The sequence below is a fragment of the Sapajus apella genome, unplaced genomic scaffold, assembly GCF_009761245.1.
Source record: "Sapajus apella isolate SASKATOON/1434 unplaced genomic scaffold, GSC_monkey_1.0 scaffold47, whole genome shotgun sequence".
NCBI classification, from domain to species: domain Eukaryota; kingdom Metazoa; phylum Chordata; class Mammalia; order Primates; family Cebidae; genus Sapajus; species Sapajus apella.
Window position 1 is genome coordinate 6,852,654 of NW_022436987.1, and position 12,189 is coordinate 6,864,842.

The 12,189-nt window shown below is 48.7% G+C and overlaps 1 protein-coding gene across 2 annotated transcripts in view; it reads right to left on the bottom strand.

Annotated features, from left to right (window-relative positions):
- GALNT18 (polypeptide N-acetylgalactosaminyltransferase 18) overlaps positions 1 to 12,189 on the bottom strand; it is a 364,052-nt gene that overhangs the window by 289,781 nt on the left and 62,082 nt on the right. The window lies entirely within an intron of this gene.

Consider the following 12,189-nt stretch of genomic DNA (forward strand, 5'->3'; position numbering starts at 1 on the left):
TTTTTTTTACTCTTGTCATTTTCATCTGATGCCTCTCTGGAAGGCGGACAGCCTGACCAGACATTTTCAAACACAAAGGCAGCTTGGCTGCTACTTTTAAACTGATTAATATGAAGGATGGGAATAACAACGCCTATGTTGAAGAGCTGTTGTGAGGATTAAATGAGAAAGTATTCAGCCTTGTGCATACACATAGCAGGTACACAATAAATGATAGCCACTGCTGTTGGAACGAGGTCCTAACAACATGTGGGTTCCTTTGCCTTCCAATGTGCAGGACCCAGGTCCTCTGGCTTCTCCTGGTTCTGGGTGAGACAGAGCTTTCCTGAAGGCTGGAGTGAAGGGTAGGGGTGGAGGTGGCCACAGAGGAGTTCCTGACCTACTTTGTGCAATTTCAGGCTCAGGCAAGGCCCCTAGACAATGAGTGATGCAAAGAGCATTCAGAGCCGGCTGCAAATAATAAGGCCTGGGGGACCAGGAACTCGGGATGGCTCTTTTCAGCATGGCCTGTTCAGCCTGATGCCCAGGGCTCTTCCCTAGCCTCTGGCAATGCCCATGGCCTGGGCCTCTACGAAGTTGCCAGGCATGCCTCCCTCCCCACAAACAAAGGAAGGCAGCCCCCGTCATCTAGGCATCAGGAAGCCCCTCAATACGCATTCAGAAAGGCACCAAGAATTAAGACAAGCATTCCCCACAGGACGTGCTTGCCCAAGCAATCCCCTGCCGAGACCCTGCTACCACGAATCTTAGAGTTCCAAGCAGTCTCCCTGAATCCATACATTCTCTTCTGTTCCATCCTCTACAGCGCAATTGGGGTGAGCAGTATTAACATAGAACTGATCCTATCCCTCCCCAGCTTAAAATCCATTCAATTCTTCCCTAGGAAGTCCAAATCCCTTAGCCTGGCATTCAAGGCAGCTCTTTCAGCTCCATGCTCCTTCACACTGACAGGCCCTTGCATGTGCCATTCCCTCTGCTTGGAACTCCCAAGATGCTCGGAGAGTAAATGACAGAGCCAGGACTCCAGACCCTATCTTCTGACCCTGGGTTCCACACTTATTTGGTGGAAAGAGCTTGGGGATTCCAGAATAGCCCTACCTCATGATGCAGAGATGCCAGGACAGACCTTTACCATCTCTCACTTCCCAGAGTTTCTAAATTTGCCGTCATTTCAAATCACTATGTGACACTGTGAATGGCCACTGGTTGAACAAATAGAGCCAGCACAGGCTGCAACCTGCATCTCCAAAAGTTGGGAGTTGGGGAGAGATAGCAAGGGGAGGGATGCCAGATGTAGGTGATGGGGAGGAAGGCAGCAAATCACACTGCCATGTGTGTACCTATGCAACAATCTTGCATGTTCTTCACATGTACCCCCAAACCTAAAATGCAATAAAATAAATAAATGGAAAAAAAAATTTGAATGGCTCAGCTGCAAAAGAAAGCACAAGCTGACATTTCTAACCAATCTCATCCTTGCCCTCAGTTCCTGTGCACTGCATGGAACACCCTAGCGGGGCTGCAGTAGGCAGAGGAAAGAGAGAGAGGCAGCCTCTGTCATCCCAAGCCACAAGGAAACATCTTCCCAACACCCATTCAGAAGGCATCAAGCACTAAGACAAAGCTGCTCCAATCAACACAAAGACCTGCTTCTCCCAGCCAGCCTCTGATCCCTGCCACTGTGCTCACAGGAACTTCTCCACAGCCTCCACTCCCTCTGACATCTGAACATCCTGGGGTCCCTGGGCCAGAGCCTCCCCATTTGCCAGAGGGAGGGCCTCTGTAGGCCTCCTGCCTGTCTGCAAGAATCGTCCGCTCCTCTCCATCAATAATGACTTTGCACATCTAAACAAGTTCTGGATGCAGTAAGCCTTGGGCACACAAGAATAAGCACATGCACAATTTATCACTTTTCCCAGCTTGACCACTCCATTTTTGCAGGCTAAAAGTTTCTTATCCAAGGCAGTACATGTAAATTCAATGAACAGATCTCTATGCTGGTCACAGAACATTCAACACAAATTCAGATCTTCTTCGCTAATCACAATAGATGTTTTCCTGGTGAACAACAGATGCCTCATCTACACTTTCACTCATACTAATGCACTTCATATTGGCCGTCATGGCAGAGACTGCTAGTTAGAACACCCAAATGATGGCTGGACACATGGCTTCCCAGAAAGAAGACTACATTTCCCAGCTTCCCTTAAATCTAGGCGTGCCTATGTAATATAGTATGGACAATAGGATGTAAGAGAAAGTGGTATATGTAACTTCTTAGAATTGTCCTTAAAGAGAAGGGCTATCTGCTTCTCCATCCTCCTTCTTGCTGGCTAGAATGCATACATAATGACTGGAACTGCAGCAGCCGTTTCGGACCACAAATCAGAAAGCCCAGGTTGAGGACGACCACAACAAGCTAAAAAGGGCCCAGGCCTGTGATCCTGGAGCTGGACCAGTCCCAGACTGCTTAACTCCAGACTCCTTGAATTTGAGAGAGAAATGCACTTCTATCTGGTGTAAGCCACCATTATATCGTCCCTGCTGCTAAACCTAATTCTAATTGATATGGCAGATGACCTAAAAAGGCTTGGTATGCACTTCCAGGCATCTTCGTCTGTATCAGTGCCAAACACTGCTCATGAGACCATTCTGTCCCACACGCTTGGGCCTTTTTAAGGGGCTGCTTCCAACCAAATGGAATGGTTGGCCGCAGTCCTTCATGAGAAGTTGGCACTGGCACAGGCTACCTTGGTCCTTGAGTCCTTCTCCACCCTTCTATCTGGCCTGACCTTCCAGTCTGATTTCCACTGGCTAGCTTTTCTGGCCTACAACTCCTTCCCATTATCCCCATTTTCTCCCCCACGTTACATACAGGGAGTGTTTATTTCAAGTGGCGGTTTCAAGGTAACCTTCTTTGAACTGTTCTAGCTACAACCCTACTGGCTGGGCTGGGACCCTAAGCATTGCCCTTCCCTGCCCTGACACTATGGAGGAGAGCCTCACCCACACAAATAGCTTTGAAGACTTGCCCCCTTCCTTATTCAGCCTACACCCGAAGAAGGGTGGAGGAGGGGAGGAAGGCATGCTGGGAAAACGAAGTCAAGAGTCTCTCCTGGTTGATTTGCTTTCTCAAAAAGTCCAGCTGCCAGCCACCAGACCTGGCCACTGGAGCCCACTGGAGCTGAGGAAGGCTCACATTATACAGTCGCAGATGCCATTGAAAAGGCAGCCTGTGCCTGCAGGATAGGACTCTGATGGCAGCCCTAGAGAGCGGAGAATCAAGCAGCATTACAGGGTGTTACAAACCAATGCATCCAGCAGGCAAGACACAGGAGCAGGGATTACTCAGCTCTGAGCCCCTGCAGAGAACAGGCACCAGTTGTCCCAGTCCAGGCGGAAGCACAGGGTACAGCGTCTAGACCACAATGATAGCTTCCATCCCTCCCTGGGATCCAATCTCCTGGATGAGCAGGTTGATAACTCCTCTTCCCCAAAGGCTTCCATGCTTTAGACCTCTCAGGGGATGTCAAGGCAGTCCCACGCCCACAGTGTTCCAACTGGACACGTTGAATTTTAGCACTCTGCAACTGAGGAACCTTGGCCAACCCCTGTGCCATGTGAGGCCCAGGACTGTGTAACCCCCATCCCTATCCATTCAGAAGAGTCACACAGGGCTCTTCTGAAAGCCTTTCTTTTCTCTCCTCACGACCTGCCTCTTTCTGTCTAACTGGCCATCATTTAGAAATAAAGCATTTCCAAAGTTTCCCTAGATCCTCAGATTACAAGCACATAGTATACTCACTGACACGAGAAAGGTAAGGACCACAGGAGTCCCATGCCATGGGAGGGTGCCGTCTGGAGCACCATCTAGCAGAACTTTCTGCAATGGAAATGGTGTAGATCTGCGCTGTTCAAGATGGTAGCCACCCAACCTTATGTGGCTATTGAGCTCTTGAAATGTGGCTAGTACAGCAGAGGAGCTGAGTGCTAATTTTCTTTAATTTCACTTAATGTAAACATGAGTGGCTACCATCTTGAATACTGTAGTTCCAGGGGAGTTACACAAATAAGCCAATGGTTGCCCTAATAGAGATTTGTTATTGCAACAAGCAGCATGGAGGGGAGGAGCAACGCACAGTGAGGCTGTGCAGAGGGGGAATCTCACCTTTCCTGGGGAAGCGGGAACCTCACTCTGAAGTAGTCATGTTTTTGCGGGTCATCCAACTTTGGATATAAAACTGAAACTATAGACAGGACAAAAAAAAAAAAAAAACCAAAAGGAAATAACTGAAAACATTTCTCAGATACTCTATAACAAGCTCATTTTATTTATATAAAGAATAAACTTCTTTTAAGTGGGTCAACCTAATACTCTATATTTCTCTCTGAGGAAAATTAAACTAAATAAAGTTGCTATACTTATATGTGGGCCAAACCTGATTTTTTTTCTTATGCAACAGAGGTCTGTCATTGAACAAAGTGTTCCTCACCCTCCCTCATGGAAAAGGACAAGTTGGCATTAAGACCACTGCCTTAGCCTGCCCTCTTCAAACCCGTGACTTCTTTTCCACCATCAGAACCCCTAGGGCTTGAGGTCATCCCTGCAGTCATGGAGCAGAAACAGATTCCCAAAGCCCAGAAATTTCTAAGAACTTTGGCATCTTTGAGCTTTCTTGAAATCAAGGGTTCAGTGGCCTTAATTTCAGACTGGGTGGCTGTTACAGCCTACTCCCATGGAGAGAACAAAGCAGGGTGAAGGCTTCAGGAAAGTCGGGAGAGCCAACCAGGAGAGTGTTACCAACCACCAGGTAACTGCCCACTTCCTGGGCTGCAACAAGAACTTTTAAAAAGGAAAACGATAATGTATTCACTGAAAAGAAGGAAAGGAGAAAGCAGCCATAGATCCTCTGCAGACACACGTCTTCACCAAGAGGCAGGGTTTCCAGGCAGTGAGTCATACGTGTGAGAATTGTGGTCACCCAGCCCTCCCACCTGCCAGGGCCAAAATATGGAAAGGAGCCCAGGACCCCAAGAAAGCTAGAAACTCCCCCAGCTGTCCCTCACTTCTTTCAGACATCCACATTAGCACACATCATGTTGTATCAAAGTTATGTTTATGCCTTTACCTTCTCAAAAAAGACCAGGAGTTTCTGGAAGACAGGCCCTGGGGGACAACAGATGTGACAATTGGCTGTTGAGTAAATGCAAAGAGTATACAGACAGCATAGTGTTTAAACCACAGCCCAGCTTCCTAGTGGCAGTGAAACCCTGGGCAAGTTACTTAACTTCAGTGGGCCTCAGAGTTGGAATTAAATATGAGAAAGCATTTCAGGGTCAGCCTAGCACCTAGCCCCTTGTCAGTGCTCAACAGCAGGGGGGTACTATGGACAAAGCTAGCAGGAGATGTGACCCTGCTAGTGATTCCCACAGACCCTGCACCTTATGCAAAGGACTTGTCTTTGACCAGAGGCTGGATCCAGCATTCTAGCTTCTGCATGATTCCGTCAGCCTTTCTCAAGAAAGATAACAGCCTCCTTTATTAAATAACTAGGTCCCAGCCTCACCTCACCTCCAGGTCTCTGCCCCACATCCAGCCCCTGACACCCCACCCACAATCCTGAGCCACTCCACACTGAGATCAGCAGTTTGCCAGAAGCCACGGCTTCCCATGCAAGGGTCACAGCCCTGTGCTTTGCTTACTTGGGTGAGTTTAATCTAGATTAGTAGTTTTCAAGCTATTCACCCGGGACCAACAGAATTAGTGTCTCCTGGGAAACTGCGAGGTATGCATTCTGGGGCCCAAATGCTACACCCACTGAAGCAGAAACTCTGGGGTGTGGGGCCCAACAATCCACATTTCAGCAAGCCTCCAGGTGACTCTCACATACTCTCAAGTTGGAGAACCACTCTGAAGTTTGGCCTCGTTCCCCTTTCTTTATCCCACTGCTTCCTTTTTCCAGGTTAGTATCTTCCCATGCCTCCAGGGCTGGGCACTGAGGTCCTGAGTAGACCTTCCCACCTGCTGCAGGATTTCAGAAGGCCCATCTACGTATACTTTGTCTTCCCAATCAAGCGCCTGGGGTCAGCCACAACTGCAACCAAGACGCTGCCAGCCAGCAAGGCTGCCCTTCCAAAGCCCACCTCCACAGCTCCTGCCTTGTCCCAAGCCATGGATGGAGTCCAGGCCTCTGTCACCCGCTCCCTGCCTTCCTCTCCCAGAGTTGCACAGCCCAGAGGGAATCCAAGATCTGAGTCCTGCCTCCATGGAGAGTACAGGAGGAGCAGTCAGAGGAAGGAAAATGCCTTCAAAACACACTGAAGGAGAAATGGGAGAGCCCCTGAGAAGGCCCTTTATGGAAAGAAGAAGTGTGGAGAGGACTGAGAAACACCAAGCTCCCCCCACCACCCCCATGGCTCCCACCCGATGGCAGACACTGCTAACCAGCTGCCCCCAGGAGCCCTTCTAAGTGCTCCTCTTTTTAGGTTTCACTTCCCACTGAGCCGAGTCGCCTGTAGCTGGGTGTGAAGGTTGCCTGCCCTGTCCCTGATTGCAAGTCCACAGCATGGCCGAGAAATCCATTTAACTCCTAGAAAATGCATGGGCACATCCCTAAGGCAGCGCCGGAGAATTCGCCACACAGGACACAGGCAGCTCGGGCTCTGCCTGCCTCATACTTCCTTAATTATACATTGATTACTGCTCCCCTTCTGCACTGCTGGCCCCCGTGTAGCGCTTCCTAACTACAAAAGGGTTTGCCGCATACCGGCCAGTGGAATCGATCTTCTGCTGAGTGATGCGTCCTCCCAGGCGGTCACCACACCCTCCGCCAACACCGCAGCTTCTTCCCCACTCAGCTCAGCGGTCTCATTAGTACCAAGCACCCCAGCACCTGCAAGAACAGCAATACCTCTGGAGCCATGGCTGTGACCTCCCAGTCCTGCCAACACCCTTCCTTACATCTCAGTGGGCTTGTTCCCCTTTGCTGCAGCCCAGCCCTCTTTCCCAGGAGCCTCTGGCTCTGGAGTTATCATTGTGTGGAGAGGGGGCCACAGAGAGAAGTGGGGGGCCGCCATGAGGGGGAGGCATAGGTAGCCTCAGGGACACCTGCAATCCCTCTCCAGAGTGTCTTCCAGCACATTGTTCATGAAAGACATTACCTGTGCTTATCAGCAAGTGTTACATGAAAAACTTCTGAGATGAAATTCATTTAGGATGCCCTGAAGTTAACCAGGCTTTCTTACCATAAGGTGTCTCCAAGCCTTTAGTGTGATTAATGTATTTAGGTCATTCCCGATACAGATTTTCAAATGTATTTGTTCACAGAACTCCATTCCCCAGAGCCCTGCATGGAACTGATGTGCCATGGAACATCCTTTGGGAACCGGCGCTGTCTTGCCGGCTGTGGGAAGAAGTGTGGCTGATTCTTTCACATGGCACACACATAGCCAGCTCTCCCCTAGACACTATATTTATGGAAAGTGTCAGTGGGGAGGCAAGAGAATCCCAGTTCCAGGACTGCAGGGCCTGTTTCCACAGTGTCTGTCTAAGCCCTGGGTCCCCTCGCAGGGGGTGAGGGTCCTGGAAGGAGCAGACAGGGAGAGCGGGGCAACAGGGCTGACCCTGCACAGCCTCCTGGGAAGAAAGCACAGAATCTCTGAACCTACTCCTGTGGATGCCTTCCTTGGACTTTGAAATTATAGCCTCATTAAATCCTACCAACAATCCAATAAAGTGTCTATCATTACTGCCATTCTACAGATGTGGAAATTGACACCCAAAGAGGGTAAGAAACTCAGAGTCATGGGGACTTGAACTAAGGACTCTGAATAATGAGTCCTGCTCAGGATCCCTGATGGGCTGCCCAGGGCAGGGGTGCCTCCCCTGACCCCACCATTCATGCCAGCCAAGCTGCCAAGGACCCAGCCCCTCTCTGGCAGCCAACAGGCTGCAGAGTTCTCATTTTATTATTTTTTTTTTTTAGGAGATCTAGCTCAAGAGCATTTTCCTGACACAGAGTAAACGTTTGCCAGGAACAGTCTTCTTATCTTCCCCAACCCTGGCTTAATCCACGCTCCAGTGCTTAGGAGCTCAGACTGCGACAGCATCAGCCCAAGAGTGGGCACGTGTCCACGGGCATGTGGCTTAAAACACAGGTCTGGTGTGAGTCTCTCATGACAAAGCTCTCCTGGGCCCTGGATACTGACTTTAACTTGACTTTGAACACCCTGGTTTTAGACTTCTAACCCCCAGAACTATGAGAGAATAAATTCCTGTTGTTTTAAGCCACCTACTCTGCAGTATTTTATTACAGGGCCCTAGGAAATTAAAACACCCACTAAAGACACGTCCTGCCAGACTTTCCTCATTTCCTTAACAGAATTACCAGGGAAGCAAGCAATGGCCAAGCCTTCCTGCAAGGGTGCACCTCCTCAGCCAGAACCTCCTGAGATCAGGGGCCTCCTCAGGTAAGCCCGCAGCCTGGTGGAACAGCCTGGCTGGGGATGCATCTCTACCAGACCAAGTGGACTCTGTTTCAAAGACATGGAATTTTTCTCCAAAGACCTCTAGCACATATTAGAAAAGAGGCTGGGGTCTGACGAGAAGGCAGAGCAGGACCATCTGGAAGTTGCTTTCCCTTATTTCCCCTCAGTCCTCTAACCTAGACCAGACTTAGGCCAATACCAGAAATCAACCGACCATCAGCACCAAGTTCATGGATAAAGCAAAACAATTGCATGGAATTGGTGGGACCTTGTATAAACAATTCAGGTTTCATGGAGGAAACTAAGACCCAGAGAAGGGAGGCATTAGTTGCCCGAGTGCACGCCATGAGGTGGAAGCAGAAATGGGCCCAGGGTTCCCACTACATGAAGTTGGGGTAAACATAAGGAGTAAAGGTCAAACTCTATTGCTTGGTTAAGGAGTCAGCCATCAGGGCTGTGCAGGCTGGTGCCATTCACCTTGTAGTGCACCCTAGAATTGTGCAGAATGCACCCTGCACCTTATACCAGGCAGCCCTGACAGTAGCCTGAAGTGCCACCTCTAGGGATTGCAAAAATGTCACTGGGGTAAAGTCGCCAACATGGCACCGGTAACTCAGGTTTCCATGGGCAATTATACAATAGACAAAACTTGTAAAAAGTGAGTTAGTCTCACTTCTATGCAAGAGTGCCCTTGAATAGAAGTAAAACTAAATACAGAAATCCAAATTCTCACTGGCTCCAGTTTACTACCTCTGTTGAGATTTTTGCAGTTTGCAAATGAAATTGTGCCATGCCACTACAGACCGTGCAACAGCAAACCCAACTTGCATGACACCAGCTGCTGGCTAAAATTCTGAAAACAGGAAAGCAGGATACAGCGCTATTTGCAGGAAATAAACATTTCATAATGTGTCCATGTAAGCTACCATTATCTTTAGCTAATAGGAGTGGCTAATGCTATCCAATTATGAGTGACAGAAAAATGTACACTAAACTATGATCCCAAACAAATCCAAATGTTATGCCAGGTGCATATGATAGCCTAAAGGACACCTTTTTAGAAGGGGTATAGATATTGTTACTAGAAAATCCAGTTTTCTCTGTCCTCAACAAATAAATGTTGAAAATGTTGAACAAACATCTCGAGAATATTAGATAGAAGAGGTGCCACAACATTACTCTCCCCAGGAGACCCACCGGTCCCAGTGAGGCCCGCATGCCAGGCCTTGGGTCTTTCACAGACAGTCTCAGGACACAGGACACTGGACACTGGACAGTCTGTGAGGTTGTTCAGTCTAGCTGTCTTTACACTGTTTTAGGTGCCTCCAAGTCCCTGCAAGTAGGACAGTCTCTGAGCCTCATTCCTAACAGAAAGATTGTCATTTAATGTTTTACTATTGGAGTTCTATGTTATGTTCATCTTTAAATGGTCATGGTGGGTTTTTTAAATGCAATAATTATTGCTCTAACGTAGTACCCTTTATTTTAAAGCATAAACCCCACAGCGAAAGAGCTTGTATTCAACTTTCATCTCAGCCACTTATTGGCTGTGTGACCTTGGGGAAATTACTTAATTTCTTAAATTACTTAATTTGTCTGGGTCCTGACTATGGAAGAAGCCTCCTTCAGAGCTGGCAGGGAGTTCAGCTGGAAAGGCCCTGTCCCCACAAAGCTCTGGGCCCAACCCTGTGCCTCAGTTTCCTCATTTGAAGAATAGGGACAAATATACCTCCCTCATCGGGTTGTTGTGAGGTTGGATGAGGTGGACTCTAAAGACACACAGAATGCTGCATGGCTCAGGCTGAGCACTCGGTCACTGTCAGCCGCTATGGCTATCGTTTGCATCCCTACAACACGAAGGGGAATTTGGGACCCACAGAAGGAAAGCAACGGCATCTGAGGTTGCTGGGATTATAGCCCAGCTCCCTTGACTCTGAGCAAGGTGCTCTCATGCCACATGGCTGGCAGTAATTACCATCTAGCCGCCAAGAAGACGCTCCAACGTACCTGATGATCACAGCTGGTCCACGTCTGTCCACTGAGTTGACATTTCCCAGCTTGAAGTGGAAGCTGATTATTTGTTAAACTCAATTGAAGAATGAATTCAGCTATGAGTGTTTTTGAGCTACTAGAAATGTCCCCAAAGCGGAACTGTATGATGGAAACTGAAGGCAGTGAGGCAGGAGTGGATGGGGCAGGAGTGGATGGGCATGAACCGCCACCGCCTGCCCTCACCAGTGTCAGCCACGGCCAACCTTCCTGGATAAGCTCCCCAAACACGTCTCCTCCCTCTGCCACAAAATGTTTAGAAAATACCATTGCCCCTGGATTCTCAGATGCCCATTTCATTTTTACATTGTAATGTTTGTGAAATGGTGATTGATGGTGAATCTTACAATCAATGCATACCCTTAATGTGGTATTGTTTTTTTCCCGCTGTAAAACGATTATTAAATCAATGACAAGTCTTACAATAGAGAAAAGGCAATACCTTGTAACAGATGCAATGGGATCCTCGATTTTCTCCAGAAAAAGACAAGTAAGGAAAAAATGGCTAAAGTCCTACTGCTGAATGCTTGCCAATGCCTCAGTGTGTGTACTTCATAAATGCACAAGGTGTCAGGAAGGTTGAGGCTGGGCTCTGCGAGGGCACAGCACTTGTCCCTGCAGGTGGAGCCTGGGTGTACCCCAGGCCTGAGGCAAGCTGCATAGAAATGGCCCTGCTTCATGCTTGGAGTCAGGCAGCATTTCCACCCTTCTTTAGAGGCATCAGGGATGGAAAGTCCAGCCCAGGCTCAGAGTTTCCTGGCTGGGGGCCCCTGTAGCCAGAGAGCTGGAATGAAGCTCTCCTCTTCTGACACGCTGCTGATTTTCCCCAGCTTCCCTGGCCAGGGAAGCACTTTGGAAGTAGAGGAAGGCAACCTTGGGTCTCAGAGGGTAAGAGCTTGGCTCAAGGGGACTTTGTTCGTATAGAAAATAATATCTGCACTCCAGGAGGAGTGGTTACGGGAGCCCCCACTTACTGCCCGATGATCAAGGACAGCACCAGTTCTCACTGCTAGTTTGGAACATCTCCCCACCTTGCCATAGAGGCTGCAACGCACGGGAGTGAGCATCATAGTCGCAGGAAATGTTTCACCCTGCCTCTGCTTCCTCATTTGGAAAGTGGAGGTGATAACAACAGCACCTACTTCACAGGCTAAGAGGGAAGTAGATGAGTAGATGTGAAATTCTAGGAATGTGACCCAGCGCCTATCAATTTGTATGTAAGTGCTAGTTTAGAGATTTGTTGTTTGCCTGGCAAACTACTATCTACTCTTTGAAAATTCAACCCAACAGTCACCCCTAAGAGCCCCCTCCGACCACCCCCTCCACTCTCACTTTCTCCCCTAGACACCTTTCTTCCCCAGATAAATATGTGGGGGTAAGCTTGGGGGTAAGGGGAGATGAGTCTCTTACCCTAGTCTCTCCATCTATGGTTTGCATCACACTCCAACTGTCTTCTTCTTTGTCTTGTTAGATAGGGAGCTTTATAATAGCAGGGCTGAGTCTTGGTCATCTCTGTTTTCCCAGTACTTAGAACAGGACGTGACACCATGCACAGCCTCATGAGTGTTTAAAGCATAGAGAGGGATGGGATAGGATGGGATGGGATGGGATGAGATGGGATGAAATAGAATGGGATATGATGGGATGGGATGG